Raw genomic sequence first — 13,707 nt, 5'->3', positions numbered from 1 at the left:
TACTGGTAGGTTTGACATCATGTAAAATATTTAGCTTACTGTCTGTGACACTTTATATTCATCAAAAGTTCAAAAACTCATTGAGTCTTGTACAGGTGTATCTGTATATGTGACTCATGATGTTGCATATAAATGCCTGTGAATGTACAGCATTGTTCCAAGTTGCAGAGGAAGCCAGAGAACTTACATTATGTGCCTAGGACAGCAAGACATTGAATTATTCCATTCTTCTCATTCCTCTTAGGAGATGAAGCACATAATTGGTGCATTTTGTCCTCAATATGATCTGAATTAGAACTATTGCTGACAGTATAGTAAAAGTTTACAAGACGGTCATGTGCAGTTGCATGAACTTACTGGAATAAATAAAGTTGAATCAATCGAAGTGAATTTGCCAGTGAGAGGGATTTGAATAAATATCAACAAGAACACTCTGTTTATGAGAGTAGGCAAACAGAGGACACAATCTAACCAATGCACAGACAAAGTTGGGTTTGAATGATATTCAAGTGAAAGTATTGTTTTTCCAAATGAGCTGAGTGTTTGTATTTCAATTCAGATATGGACAAGATGTTTGGAGATTGTTGAGATTGGAACTCGGGCAGAATGGCACTAACTTTGCACCACCAGCCGGCATCATCCTGCTTTGAAGCAATTTTCCTGAAGACTGGACTGGGGGCAGAATACCTACTTGCCATAAGCAATAGGCAGCTTGTAAAGGTAATTGAAGGGCTAATAAGAGTCAATGATCAGAGGCCAAATGGAACTTTTCAGTTGAATAGCAGTCACCACCCATCACACACTAGCTCCCCACCCCCTACTCCGGCCCCACCGGGCCAGGAAGTGGGCTCCTGGCAGCAGACCTGGGGGGTGGGTGGGGCAACGCTCCAAGAAGGTATTAGCCCCCACCAACCTGACTGCAACTGCTGCCCTTAAAAGGACATGGAGAGGCACTGGCCTAGTGGTATTATTGCTGGACTGTTAGTCCAGAGACCCAGGTAATGTTTGAGGGACCTGGGTCTGAATCCCACCATGGTAGATGGTGGAATTTGAATTTGAATTTTTTAAAAATCTGGAATTAAGAATCCAATGATGACCATGAATCTGTTGATGATTTGTTTTGCTAATGTCCTTTAGAAAAGGTTACTGCCATCCTTACCCGGTGACTGCAGACCCACAGGATGGGCAATAAAAGCTGGTCCAGCCAGAGATGCCCTCATCCTGTGAATGATTAATAAAAAATAGAGGTACCTTTTCAGCATTGGTGGTCCAGCGGCAGTGGCCACTTATTACTTCAAATGACAAAGAAGTACTGTCTCTCATCCTACACTGCAATAGTAGAGAGTGACTCCTAATACATTCATCACCACCGTGACACCTACTCAGCCCTTCAAGCGTAAAGTACATCATCTGGCCACCAATCAGCCAATCCAAACAAAATCAACATCAGTTCTGCTCCAAACACCATGCAGGATTGGGAACTGGATTTAATCTGTTTCTAATGTCTTGGCCCAAACTGAAGATCTGGCCTCGTTTTCTCCTGCCAGTCTGTTCACACTAAGCCCTTAACAAATAAGTTAGGGCATTACAACCTCGTTGTGAGATTCATCCTTGCTTCATGTGCATCACTATAGAGGGCAGTTTTAGTAACTCTGTGAATAAATACTTTATAAAGCTTACATTAACTTCATTTTCAATTTCCTTGTTCATTTCTGTTCCGTTTCTTTTGCAAAAACAATAGAAGTTGGGTGTTTGTTGGGAGTGGAGGGGAGGGTGGCAAGGAAACCAAACTATTAAGGGAAAAGAGACAGTTCCTGACTGATCTCAATAAAGACCAGTTATATCCAATCATTCCTTGACAGCGGATATGCCTCACAGGAAACTCCACAATTTATACCAGTGGATGTCAGTCTCTTCACTTCCATATCACTGAAATGGATGCCACCATGATGTCATGAATTTTAAAAAAAGGCCCTACAAACATCAATTTCTCCCAGAATAAAGATACTAAAAAAAAACTCACTGGAAAGAGCTACATGTTTTTCTAAGAATTGCCAGCAAATTGTAGAAGGAATGATGGTTGCTCTGTTCCTTATTTTTCATTGGGCTGCTTTATGGACAATTGATAACTATAAGGCCAAATTTCTAATTGCTTCTTGTTCACATCCATGCAACCCTTTATCTATATATTTTCCTCATTTTTTGTAAGTGTAAGACAGTTTCTCTATTTTCCAGTGTTTATATATATTTTAAATGAGAACTAAAGACAGTTAAAGCACTTATTTTTATAGACTTGCTGTTTCGTGGCATTATTCCAGTAATTGCCACTCTGACAATTTGTGGTAGCATGTATTTCAATATACTCTCCAGTTCCTCAAAGACACATTCCTAGAATTTGGCTGTGACTGGGCACCTCCTCAATGTATGCATATGATTTCTATCAACCTGGGCAAAGCGCCCATAAGTACTAGGTAGTCATTTTGCCTTAGGAAGAGAATCAAACATGTTGGCTGTAAACCCTACAACGATAGTAATCCTAGCCAAACATTGTTACTGACTTTCCAAAGGTCAAGAAAGCCTTCTTGTGTCCTTATCAATTTTATAGCCGAGTTCCACAGCCTATGAGATCCTAGTATGTTAAGAATTATCTTTGAAATTTTCCACAGAAACAATATTTGGAGTTCCAGGAATCTTACGTTCTGATGATTTTACTTCAATGTACTGAAATCTTCCACAACTTCAAATGTTAAAAAAAAAACAAAGTTGTCCTTTCATTCTTTGTTGGGGTTCAGATCTTGCTGGCAAGGTCAACATTTGTTCCCAATCCTAATTATCCTTGAATTGAGGGTAATTAAGAGTCAGCCATATTAAAGTAGATCTGGAATGATTATAGGCTAGACCAAGTAACAACTGAAATAAAAACAGAAAATGCTGGAGAAACTCAGAAGATCTGGCAGTAATGTGGATTAAGAAACAGAGTGAATGTTTCAAATCCAGTATGGCTCTACTTCTGAAAAGCTGTTGAGTTTCACCAGCATTCTCTGTTTTATTTCTGATTTCCAACATCCACAGTTTTTTTGCTTTTATTCAGGTAACAACAGATTTCCTTTCCTACAGGATATTAGCCAGCCAGTGAGTTTTGGCTGCAATCAGTAATAATTTCATGGTATTTCCCAGAGCCAAGTGTTACAATTCCAGATTTTATTAATTGAACCTAGTATGTTAAGAATTATCTTTGAAATTTTCCACAGAAACAATATTTGGAGTTCCAGGAATCTTACGTTCTGATGATTTTACTTCAATGTACTGAAATCTTCCACAACTTCCACAGCTGCTATTATGAACATACATCCCAAAAGTATTAATGGATCTATCGAGAGACTACCACTGTGCCACTGCCTCTCTACGTGTATGTGGTATCTCTGTCTGCACAGCCTCTATTTTAGACTTCTCTCCATCCCATATTTTGTTATTAACTAAATGTAGGTGAGTTTCTAAGGTCAGTGTTCTATACTGTCTTTTGCAGTGCAATCCATAGATCTTTAGTAACAGAATATTTCTTAACAATGGCAATGATTTCCTATTGAAATGGTTCAGTCCTTCTTATCAAGGATTATGGGGAATGGGCAGGAAAGTGGATGAGAGGAATGTCGGATCAGTCATGCTCCTATTGAATGGCAGACAGGCTCAAAAGGCCAAACAGTCTACTCCTTGTCCTATTTCTTATGGTCTTAACTCTTCCACTGATTCTGATTAATTTTTTTGCCAAGACAAAACAGCACTCCAAACTCAAGCCTGAAGTGAATTTGATAGAGAAAATTAGAGACTTTCAGCAGATTGAGAAGTCTGGATTGCCCCCACATCCTTTTTTCCCCCCAACTTTCCATTTGCATTTACCATTGAGAAAAATAATCTTTTCAATCTCTTGATTTCAACATTTGATGAAACTGAAAAAGCAGATTATGAAAATATAGGTCAGGCTAGAGCACATTGATGGAATTTCATTGCCCAACTGCTTTAGATGCATTAAGTCTTGCTATTTATTTGCTTGCTCCAATTAATTCTTCACTGATTGATTGAAATATTTGATCAAAAAGAGCATTTAAAAAAAAAGTTTTCAATGTCTGAAGGAGAACTACACCTCAGCGTTTAGATAGAATTCTTCACTTGAGAAAGCTGTTTGAACAAAGCATTATGAATTTTATTAGTTTTGATTATATCCATCTTCCCTTATTGCTGAGTGAGCAAAAGGCCGTTGTTTATTTACTTTATACATTCATCAAGGTAAGGGATGTCAATATAGGAAGAGTGCACTTAACTTTCTGGTAACTAGTGCTATTAGATTCCCACAATATGGAAACAGGCCCTTTGGCCCAACAAGTTCACACCGACCTTCTGAAGAGCAACCCACCTAGTCTGATTCCCCTACATTTACTCTTGATTAATGCACCTAACACTATGGACAATTTAGCATGTGGGAGGAAACCAGTGCATCCGGAGGAAACCTACACAGACACAGGAAGAATGTGCAAACTCCACACAGACAGTCGCCCCAGGCTGGAATCAAACCTGGGTCCCTGGTGCTGTGAGACAGCAGTGCTAACCACTGAGCCACCGTGCCACGCTACAGTGATATTAGATAAGGATAGAAAAGGCTTAAGCTTTCATACCTTTTTTAATCTCTCCCCTAAGTATACATTCTGTTTTGCCTCGGAACAGGAGTTCAAACTTCCCCAATCTGGTTTTCTTCGACTTGCCAAACATAATGATAACTTGCTGAGCCTTTCAAAGAAGAATATTAACTTGAATGCCGAATGCCAGTTTCTGTCGACAGTTTGGGACTGTGAATCCACAGTCATTGGGAACAGGCTTGAGGTTCTCCAGATTAATTTCATATGGGATCTTGTGCTGTTCTACTACATTCATGGTGCTACATAAATGCAAGATTTTACTGTTGCAATTAGCTGGGAGTCTCATTTTCAGTTTGAGAATCCACACTGACCTCAAACCCAACTTTGAGAGATGAAAGAACAGCATGTTGACTCATGCCCACCAGAAGGCGCTATGTTGAGAGTGTGTTGCTGGAAAAGCACAGCAGATCAGACAGCATCCGAGGAGCAGGAAAGTCAATGTTTCGGGCCGGTGCCTTTCTTCAGGAATCTGGCTCCGGCCCGAAACGTAGATTTTCCTGCTCCTCGCATGCTGCCTGGTCTACTGTGCTTTTCCAGCAACACATTCTCAACTCTGATCTCCAGCATCTGCAGACCCCACTGTCTCTTAAGAAGGAGCTATGACCATCCCAATGGTGATGTTCCTGTATTTGCTGGTTCCTGGAGCAGAAGTATAGATAACACAGGCCTCCTTGACTGTCTAATATGATTGCACCGAAGGCACCTTGCACTGTGTTTCCCTGTGAAGAGTCAATGTCATTTTGAAGGGAAAGAGAAGTCTCTCATTCAGATATGGGCCCAGCCAATTAGCCACTGAACATGAGGCTATGAATAAGCAGCAAGCTGTTACCTCATGTTGGCTGACTGCATGGTGTTTGTTCCCGTCCAGATTTCATGGAAAAGGGGGCAAACATATTAACGTGGTTGCAACTCACATACCTGTGCGTTTGGGAAGTATGTGAACAGTTGCCAGTCAAAATACATTATAAAGTGTCATATCCCTGATGGACTGAACTGTGAGAGGCTACAGCCATAGATTCTTTCAAAGTGACAAAGGAAGATGCAAGTCAGCTACATGAAGCCAAGCCAAAAATCCCAATGATGGAAGGGAGGTGCAGAAAGGGATAGATTATTGCAATTGCTGACTTGTACCTTTATTAAATACACCTTGTTCCACGGGCATAATCTTACATAATTTTGTGGAAAAATTTAGATTCAACTCTCACCAAATGCATATGTTGGTTTCTAAAAATGTCAGAACAATCAAAGACAAGGTGACATTGTAGAATGAAAAAAAACATGAGCGCATCGGTTCCAGAAATTACTTGGAAACCAATAAACCTTTCTCTAGCCTGCTCTCCAGATATTATTTCACTTTTTCTGCGATTTCCAGCTGCTCAGCTATCACTTTGCTCTCCCTAATAAATGCCCTTCAACCCCAAAAGGGACACCCTTCCTTATAGCATCTTTTGTAGCAGAATACATTCAAGTAGGAATTAAATTTTATGTTGTCTTTTTTGCCTAAGCACACTCACAGGAATGTCAGTCATGATACACGTTTGTGAACCCGAGCTGCTAACATGGCGAGACCTGAGTGATTTTGGGTTTTAGAATGAAAGCTTTTTTGTTTGCCAGATCACATGATTGTGAGTTGATTACGAATAAAGAGGGCAATATGACCAATTTTAACTCATCAAACCCAGAATGACTTCAAAGGGATTTCTGAAATAACTCCAGAGAGGCTGGTATCCCATCAACAACTCACCCTTTATTTACATGTGCATAATACATGACACTGACCCAGCAAGCATAGAGCCAGCTCTCAGAGTGAACAGAACCTCTGACATTCCTGTTTATATCTGTCAGCCAGGGTTCCCTGATTGGACCAGATTAACAATCCCAATAGGGAACTCATATACTTTGAGGTCCACCTGGCTGACCCTGCTACCATCACTACACACTCCGTCAAGCCCTCTGTCTGAAACCCAATCACCCCAACCAATTGGTTCTCAAAGCCATTATGCCACTTTATTATTATGACTTGGGGGAATAAATTACATGTTATCTTGGGTTGTAGCCCCTTTATGCACTACGTTTCTTAAAAAGATTATATTTAGTAGAAAGCAGCTTGCTTACAGTAATTGAAAATGTGGCCATGCTGTCTGGGAGATGAACAATAGTAAAGGGTCAACAAAAGGTTAATTACAGGGTGGGAGCAGGGGTAGTCATTTCCTAGGTTTGGTTCTTTTTTCAAACAGTTTAATGTAGAATGAGATAGTTATATAGCAAATTTCTTTCAAGCACAATTCAGATGAAATTCTGTGCATTAGCTAATAGGGTTTAAAAACTCTTGATAACAGAAGGACTCCACTAACAGAGAGCTGGACCTCTGGTGATAGACATGCTGCGAAGAGAGAGAGAGAGAGAGAATTCCCAGATGCAAGATTTCAGAGGTAAAGAAAATTTAGAATCTGTAAAGTTCTGACTGTTAGTGACTCCACGGGTTGGACCCCACAACCAGGAAACAATTGAAAGAAATTTGAAGGGGCAACTTTGCTGTAAAGGGGCAATTTTTGCTTTGAAAAATTGCAGTCCTTACATGAATCTTAGCAATAGTACTCAGACCAAGTGATTAATGTTCCAACTTATGATAAGTATTTAACTTGAGCTTTTTGGAGTGAGAGTCAAATAGCACAGATGTTAAGAAGTTTTGTTTGGAGTGGAGTTGGGAGGTCTTGTTGCAGCTGTACAGGACATTGGTTAGGCCACTGTTGGAATATTGTGTGCAATTCTGGTCTCCTTCCTATCGGAAGGATGTTCTGAAACTTGAAAGGGTTCAGAAAAGGTTTACAAGGATGTTGCCAGGGTTGGACGATTTGAGCTACGGGGAGAGGCTGAACAGGCTGGGGCTGTTTTCCCTGGAGCATCGGAGGCTGAGGGGTGACCTTATAGAGGTTTATAAAATCATGGGCAGTATGGATAGGATAAATAGACAGTCTTTTCCCTGGGGTCGGGGAGTCCAGAACTGGAGGGCATAGGTTTAGGGTGAGAGGGGAAAGATATAAAAGAGACCTAAGGGGCAAAGTTTTCACACAGAGAATGGTAGGTGTAAGTAATGAGCTGCCAGAAGAAGTGGTGGAGGCTGGTACAACTGCAACATTTAAGAGGCATTTGGATGGGTACATGAATAGGAATGGTTTGGAGGGATTTGGGCTGGGTGCTGGCAGCTGGAACTAAATTGGGTCGGGATATCTGATCAGCATGGAGAAGACTCTATGATAGCATATGTTGTTTCCTTGTTCAAGAAGGGGAGTAGAGACACCCCTGGAAATTATAGACATGTGAGCCTTACTTCAGTTGTGGGTAAAGTGTTGGAAAGGATTATAGGAGATAGGATTTATAATCATTTAGAGAGGAATAAGTTGATTAGGGATAGTCAACACAGCTTTGGATTTTAGTCAGGTGATTGATAATGTTCCGCATGGTAGGCTATTGCACAAAATATGGAGTCATGGGATTGAGGGTGGTTTAGCGGTTTAGAGGTTTATCAAATCATGTGTGGCATGGATAGGTTAAAGGGACAAGCTCTTTTCCCTGGGGTGGTGGAGTCCAGAACTAGAGGGCATAGGTTCACAGTGAGAGGGGAAAGATATAAAAGGGACCTAAGAGGCAACATTTTCATGCAGAGGGTGGTGTGTGTATGGAACGAGCTGCCAGAGGAAGTGGTGGAGGCTGATACAATTACAGTATTTAAAAGGCACCTGGGTGGGTATATGAATAGGAAGGGCTTGGAGGGATATGGGCCGAGTGTTGACAAATGGGACTAGATTAGGTTAGAATATCTGGGCAGCATGGACAAGTTGGAGCGAAGGGTCTGTTTCTGTGCTGTACATCTCTGTGACTCTATAGGTAACTATGCTCATTGTACTTTTAATATCTTCAATATAACTACTATTTGAGATAAGGTAGTTATTAATATTCAATTTCTTTGATTTGTATGGAGTAAAATACTATTGTTTTAAACAATAAATCATGTGGCTTCAATCATTTTGTATATAACTTGGTTTCTCGATCTTCAAAAACAAATGTTATCCAGTTATCCGAAGGTGAATTGCATCTATTGAACATTCTTGAAGTTATGTGTAGACTTACATTTTTGCTGAGACATTGTGTCAACATAAATAAGCATTTCAATGGAGTTCGTCAGGGCAGAAGGGTGGATTTAAAGAATTTCATTGTACAAAAGGCAAGGGGTGGGACTGAATCCGTTTCCATGTCTGCTATCTTGGGACTGCAGACATCTCATCCAAACATTCTTTGAATTAGACCTTAAAACACATCCACTATTCCTTCCCATTTATTTTCTGTAAATATATCAATGAGAGTCTAGTGACCTCTCCTTGATCCTGAAAATATGTTTTGTGCTTGCATACGAGATGATCATTGCTTCAGAATCCAAGAAGAAATTAATTTAGTGAAATATCTACATGTGAACTCAACATCTTTCCTGTTACTGATGTTTGAGCTATGATATGTCTGTGTAAGCCATATGATTCCCCATTTAGGTGAGATGGATTAAGGTATGTACATGTTCCAATTACAGTATAAGTGTTTGTGGCTAACTTATGCATTTGTATTCATTGTATTTTCTACCAGGTGTCTTAATGTCTCTTCCAGAATGCAAGTGCTATGTCAGCACAAACAGCATAAATAAAGCTTTCATACAGTATTCATTTTGCATTGATTAACATTCACAGCCATGGGAAGAAGTAGAAAGACTAATCTCCAATGATGTATGTTTTAGCACATTGTGTAAAATTTAACCGATTTTGCTCATCATTAAATAAGTAATTGTTTTGTAAAATCTCTATAGAGGTCTCAGGAGCAAACATGAGCAGAATTGTAGAAAAGGGGACAAGATCTCTCTTTAGAAGCAATATAAACTGAAAATATTAGTTGTTACACTCAATACCAATGACAGTTGATGGTAGAACAATGAAATGACCCTCTTAGAGCTCTCCCTCAACACTATCGACTCATTAAATAGGCCTGGCATTTCCTCTCACTGTTTAACATGATGAATGAATAGTTTGAAGGTGAAAGTTCAGGAGGTTGCATGTGACCTAGATTAGAGTGGTGCTGGAAAAGCACAGCAGGTCAGGCAGCATCTAAGGGGTAGGAAAATCGACGTTTCGGGCAAAAGCCCTTCATCAGTCCTGATGAAGGGCTTTTGCTCGAAACATCGATTTTCCTAGTCCTCGGATGCTGCCTGACCTGTTGTGCTTTTCCAGCTCCACTCTAATCTAGACTCTGATTTCCAGCATCTGCATGTGACCTAGCCAATTGCCTGCATGTGACCTAGCCAATTGTTCTCTGAAGGCTGAAGAGTTATTGTTTCGAGAGTTTAAGTTGCTTAAGGTATATTATAAATGTAAAGAGCATCACTTGATAAAAATTCTGCATTTAGAAATTCTGACAGCACCATGTGATCTCAGCTTAACTGTCTCTCTATTCATGTCTAAATGTTAGGGACAGATACCCAGGCCTTTGCTATAGGCATACCTGCCTTGTGGGACCAGTGTGATTTAGGAGCAGCACAGGAAGCCCTGGGGATGCTGTTACAGTAGAGAGACAGTTTTATACGCTGTATTGTGATTTTCCAATATCAGATACTTCATTTCCAGGATACACCTACAGTAGAATGTAAAAATGTTGGGGGGAGGGGGCGCACATGTGGTTTTGCACAATGAGTGCATCCATAATGAATGATTACATTATACAGACTGGGAAAGAGACAGTCTTAATAAGCTAAGAATCCCATTCCTAATTGTTATCCAATGGGCATTGCTGGAAGCAGTCAGCATTGGAATTGAGGCATGAGTAAGGCTAGTTATGATGTTGTTTGTGCTTTTTACTGTGTCTGCCTTTATTGTTAACGTTCGCAGTTGAATTATCGACATCTGAGTGAGTGACTAGAAGAGAGAGAGAGAGAGACATACCTTCGGAGAAGAATGGAAAGATAATGAGGAAGAGAGAACAAGAAGACTTTCCTTTTCCTCTCTTCAAACAAAACAGCACCATTCTTTTGTTTAAAATTATGAAAAGCATTCGCTGAAGGTAAGCAACACAGCAACACAGACAAGGTCTGAGTTATTCAGGTTTCTTGTGACCCTGTGAGGTGTTATGGAATTATGGAAGTTAAACTTGACACAGAAAATCTAGCATGAAATGTAATTTTCTTCCCTGTTACTTCAAATTTACAGGATGTATACATCAGCTTAGCGCCGGTCTGGATATGAACAGTGAGGAAGGTGGTACTAATCAACACACTGTCTTTCCTTCTTTGACACCAAAATCTCTTTGATGAAGTGACCATATCTAAGAATGCACAACTTATCTTTCATCAAGCGAACTGAAAGAGAATTGTTTTTTGAGGTCACTGGAGAGCTGCCTTTCAAACCTAATGTGACTTTGAAAGTTACGTTACTGTGAAAGCTCCAGGCAGACCGGCACTTTGCACTGTTGAACCAAAAGGCCACATAAAGGCTGTTGCCTGTGATTACAAATTCCCCAGTTGCTGGGAGCGTCACTTTGGCAGTTACAGAGCAATTGTATCAAGCTCACAATATCAGCCCCTATCAAAGAAAGTGACTCTAAAGCCAGTGCGTAAATGAACCATTGAACTAATGTAAAGGTTATTGTATATTGAAGAACCTTCTAGCCAAATACAAGTTAATAATTAAAGATTGTAAGGATTTGAGAGAGAATACATTGGATGCAGTTTTATACTGTGCTTTATTTTACTCCACACCCTGCGATATGACAGCTCTAAAATCCAGGGAGTACTGTGCTCAGATTGTGAAGTACTTCTGTTGCTCACTGACTCAATCATACAATTAAAAGATTACACTGGGTTCCACTGTTGACTTATTCCAACCTGGGCTTTAAAATTGGCCTGATTAGTGGATACAGAGGAGAAGATCAGAAAGAGCAGCTATGGTACCCGCTTCATGTTGCTGTCCAGAAAACTCATTGGAAGTATCGTGTGTGGATGTGGGTCAAGGACAGGGATGGATTTACTTGTGATGTCCACAGTCAATCGTCCTGCTGATGTTTCCAATATATCAAAGTTAATGTCTTTGAGAATGAAGTGGGGAGGAAATTCAAAAGGAATAAAGTGGAGAATGCTGTTGAATAAATGCACTATGTTGAAGTGCCACAATGAAAGTTTACATAGCACTATCCACCTCCCTATATGTTAAGGATCTTGACCCAACAATTTAGTCACTGAAATGCTTCCCCATCAACACAGCATCAAAACTCACTAGTGGACCACACGAGTTTGTTCTCACAGATCCCCTAACATGCAATTGGATGGATTGACAGACATAAAGGTTTTCACTTTCAAAATCAATCCCAGATATTTGCCTTTGTCGGAGTGTGTGGAAATAATAGAGAACCTCAGTGCCTGCTTGATGAGCACTGAGTAACTATTATATTTTTGTAGCCAGATGGAATGAGATTTTGGAATTCCCAGATATGCGGAATTTCACTTCCTGACCCCTATCCCTAAACAGTACATTCCACAAGCACTGTCAAGTTCCGCGTGAGGTATGACAATGGCAGGGGTTTATTTTAACTCGACATCAATTGATCTTCTTTGGAAACATTTTCCTCAGACTCATTATGCTGAAGCATGGACCAGTGGGCCAAAGGTCCTGCTTCTGTATATGCTGAATTCTATGGACAAAGAGAGCTATTTTGTGAGGAATGCTGTGAAGAAGTTAATGTAAAGTGAGGGAGTGGCAACCTTGCTTCATCTCTGTCTGTGTGTTGCTTAGTGCAGAAATTGTACAACTTCATTATTTGATTAATTTATGCCATTCAGTAGTATCAGCACCAGTTGGGATGGTTCAGAAACCATGGCACTCTGGTTAATACTTTCCACCCCTGTACACCTTATTTTATAAGGTCACCTTGCCTGGGGGGATTTCAAGACTAGGGGGCAAATTTTTAAGGTGAGAGGAGAGAGATTTAAAAAAAGACATGGGGGCAATTTTTTTTTACGCAGAGGGTGGTTTGCATGTGGAATGAACTTCCTGAGGAAGTGGTGGATATGGCTACAATTACAGTGTTTGAAAGACATTTTGATGCGTATACGAGTAGCAAAGGTTTGGAGGTGCTGGAAAAGCGCGGCAGGTCAGGCAGCATCCAAGGAGCCGGAGAATCGATGTTTCAGGCATAAGCCCTTCATCAGGAATGAGGCTCAATCCTGATGAAGAGCTTATGTCTGAAATGACGAGTCTCCTCCTCCTCAGATGCTGCCTGACCGGCTGTGCTCTTCCAGCACCACACTCTTCGACTCTCATCTCCATCATCTGCAGTCCTCACTTTCTCATTGGAGGTATATGGGCTAGGAGTAGACAGGTGGGACTAGTTTGGTTTGGGATTATGTTCGGCATGACCTGGTTGGACCGAAGAGTCAGTTTCCATGCTGTATGGCTCTATGACTTGATCTAATGATTTATTTCAGCACCATTCCTTTTTGAGACAATACAGTGAACTACAATGAGGCATATAATTAAAGGATCCAAGTAACATAATCTGATCCAACACTGGCAGGTGCACTTGAGGGGCAGTCAACCCTATACAGGTCTAGTGATGTAGACAGAAGCTATATTTGTTCTTGAAGTACATAAAGCTCCAATGAATCTGTACCCTGCTCCTCACTATGTTGAGTTCTAACATCTATTATTTGGCTCAAGTTGAGAACAGCCATTGTTGTTAATTAACACGAGATGAAAGTTACCCCCGGAAGCTTTGTCTCAAGCAGAATAGATTGTAATAATGATTCAAACATTGTTTTCCAACACGCTTCATTTCTTTCGGACTCATTCAGTTTTGTCTTCAGAATGTGGGTGGTCCAGGTTTTATTGCTGCCATTCAAATATTTCTTTAATTTCGTGGCCACAGCAGCTGCCCAGATGTACAATAATTGTTTTCGGCTTACGAATCAAAAAAGTTAAAAAGAAATGAT

The 13,707-nt window shown here is 40.4% G+C and overlaps 1 long non-coding RNA gene across 3 annotated transcripts; it reads left to right on the top strand.

Annotated features, from left to right (window-relative positions):
• The first annotated feature begins 638 nt into the window (after positions 1–638).
• LOC122540984 lies at positions 639–11,956 on the top strand. Of its 3 annotated transcripts, none has more exons than XR_006309478.1 (3): positions 639–720; positions 10,616–10,787; positions 10,934–11,618. It is a non-coding gene; the product is annotated as an uncharacterized LOC122540984 (long non-coding RNA). The 3 variants fall into 3 exon arrangements; XR_006309479.1 differs by lacking the exon at positions 639–720 and adding an exon at positions 3,050–3,486 and having other exon boundaries at positions 10,934–11,956; XR_006309480.1 differs by lacking the exon at positions 639–720 and adding an exon at positions 6,498–7,123 and having other exon boundaries at positions 10,934–11,956.
• The last annotated feature ends 1,751 nt before the right edge of the window (positions 11,957–13,707 follow it).

Source organism: Chiloscyllium plagiosum, chromosome 36 (genome assembly GCF_004010195.1).
Source record: "Chiloscyllium plagiosum isolate BGI_BamShark_2017 chromosome 36, ASM401019v2, whole genome shotgun sequence".
In the NCBI taxonomy this organism is placed as follows: Eukaryota; Metazoa; Chordata; class Chondrichthyes; order Orectolobiformes; family Hemiscylliidae; genus Chiloscyllium; species Chiloscyllium plagiosum.
Note: the sequence above shows the minus strand (reverse complement) of the source record. Positions and strands in the feature narration are given on the sequence as shown.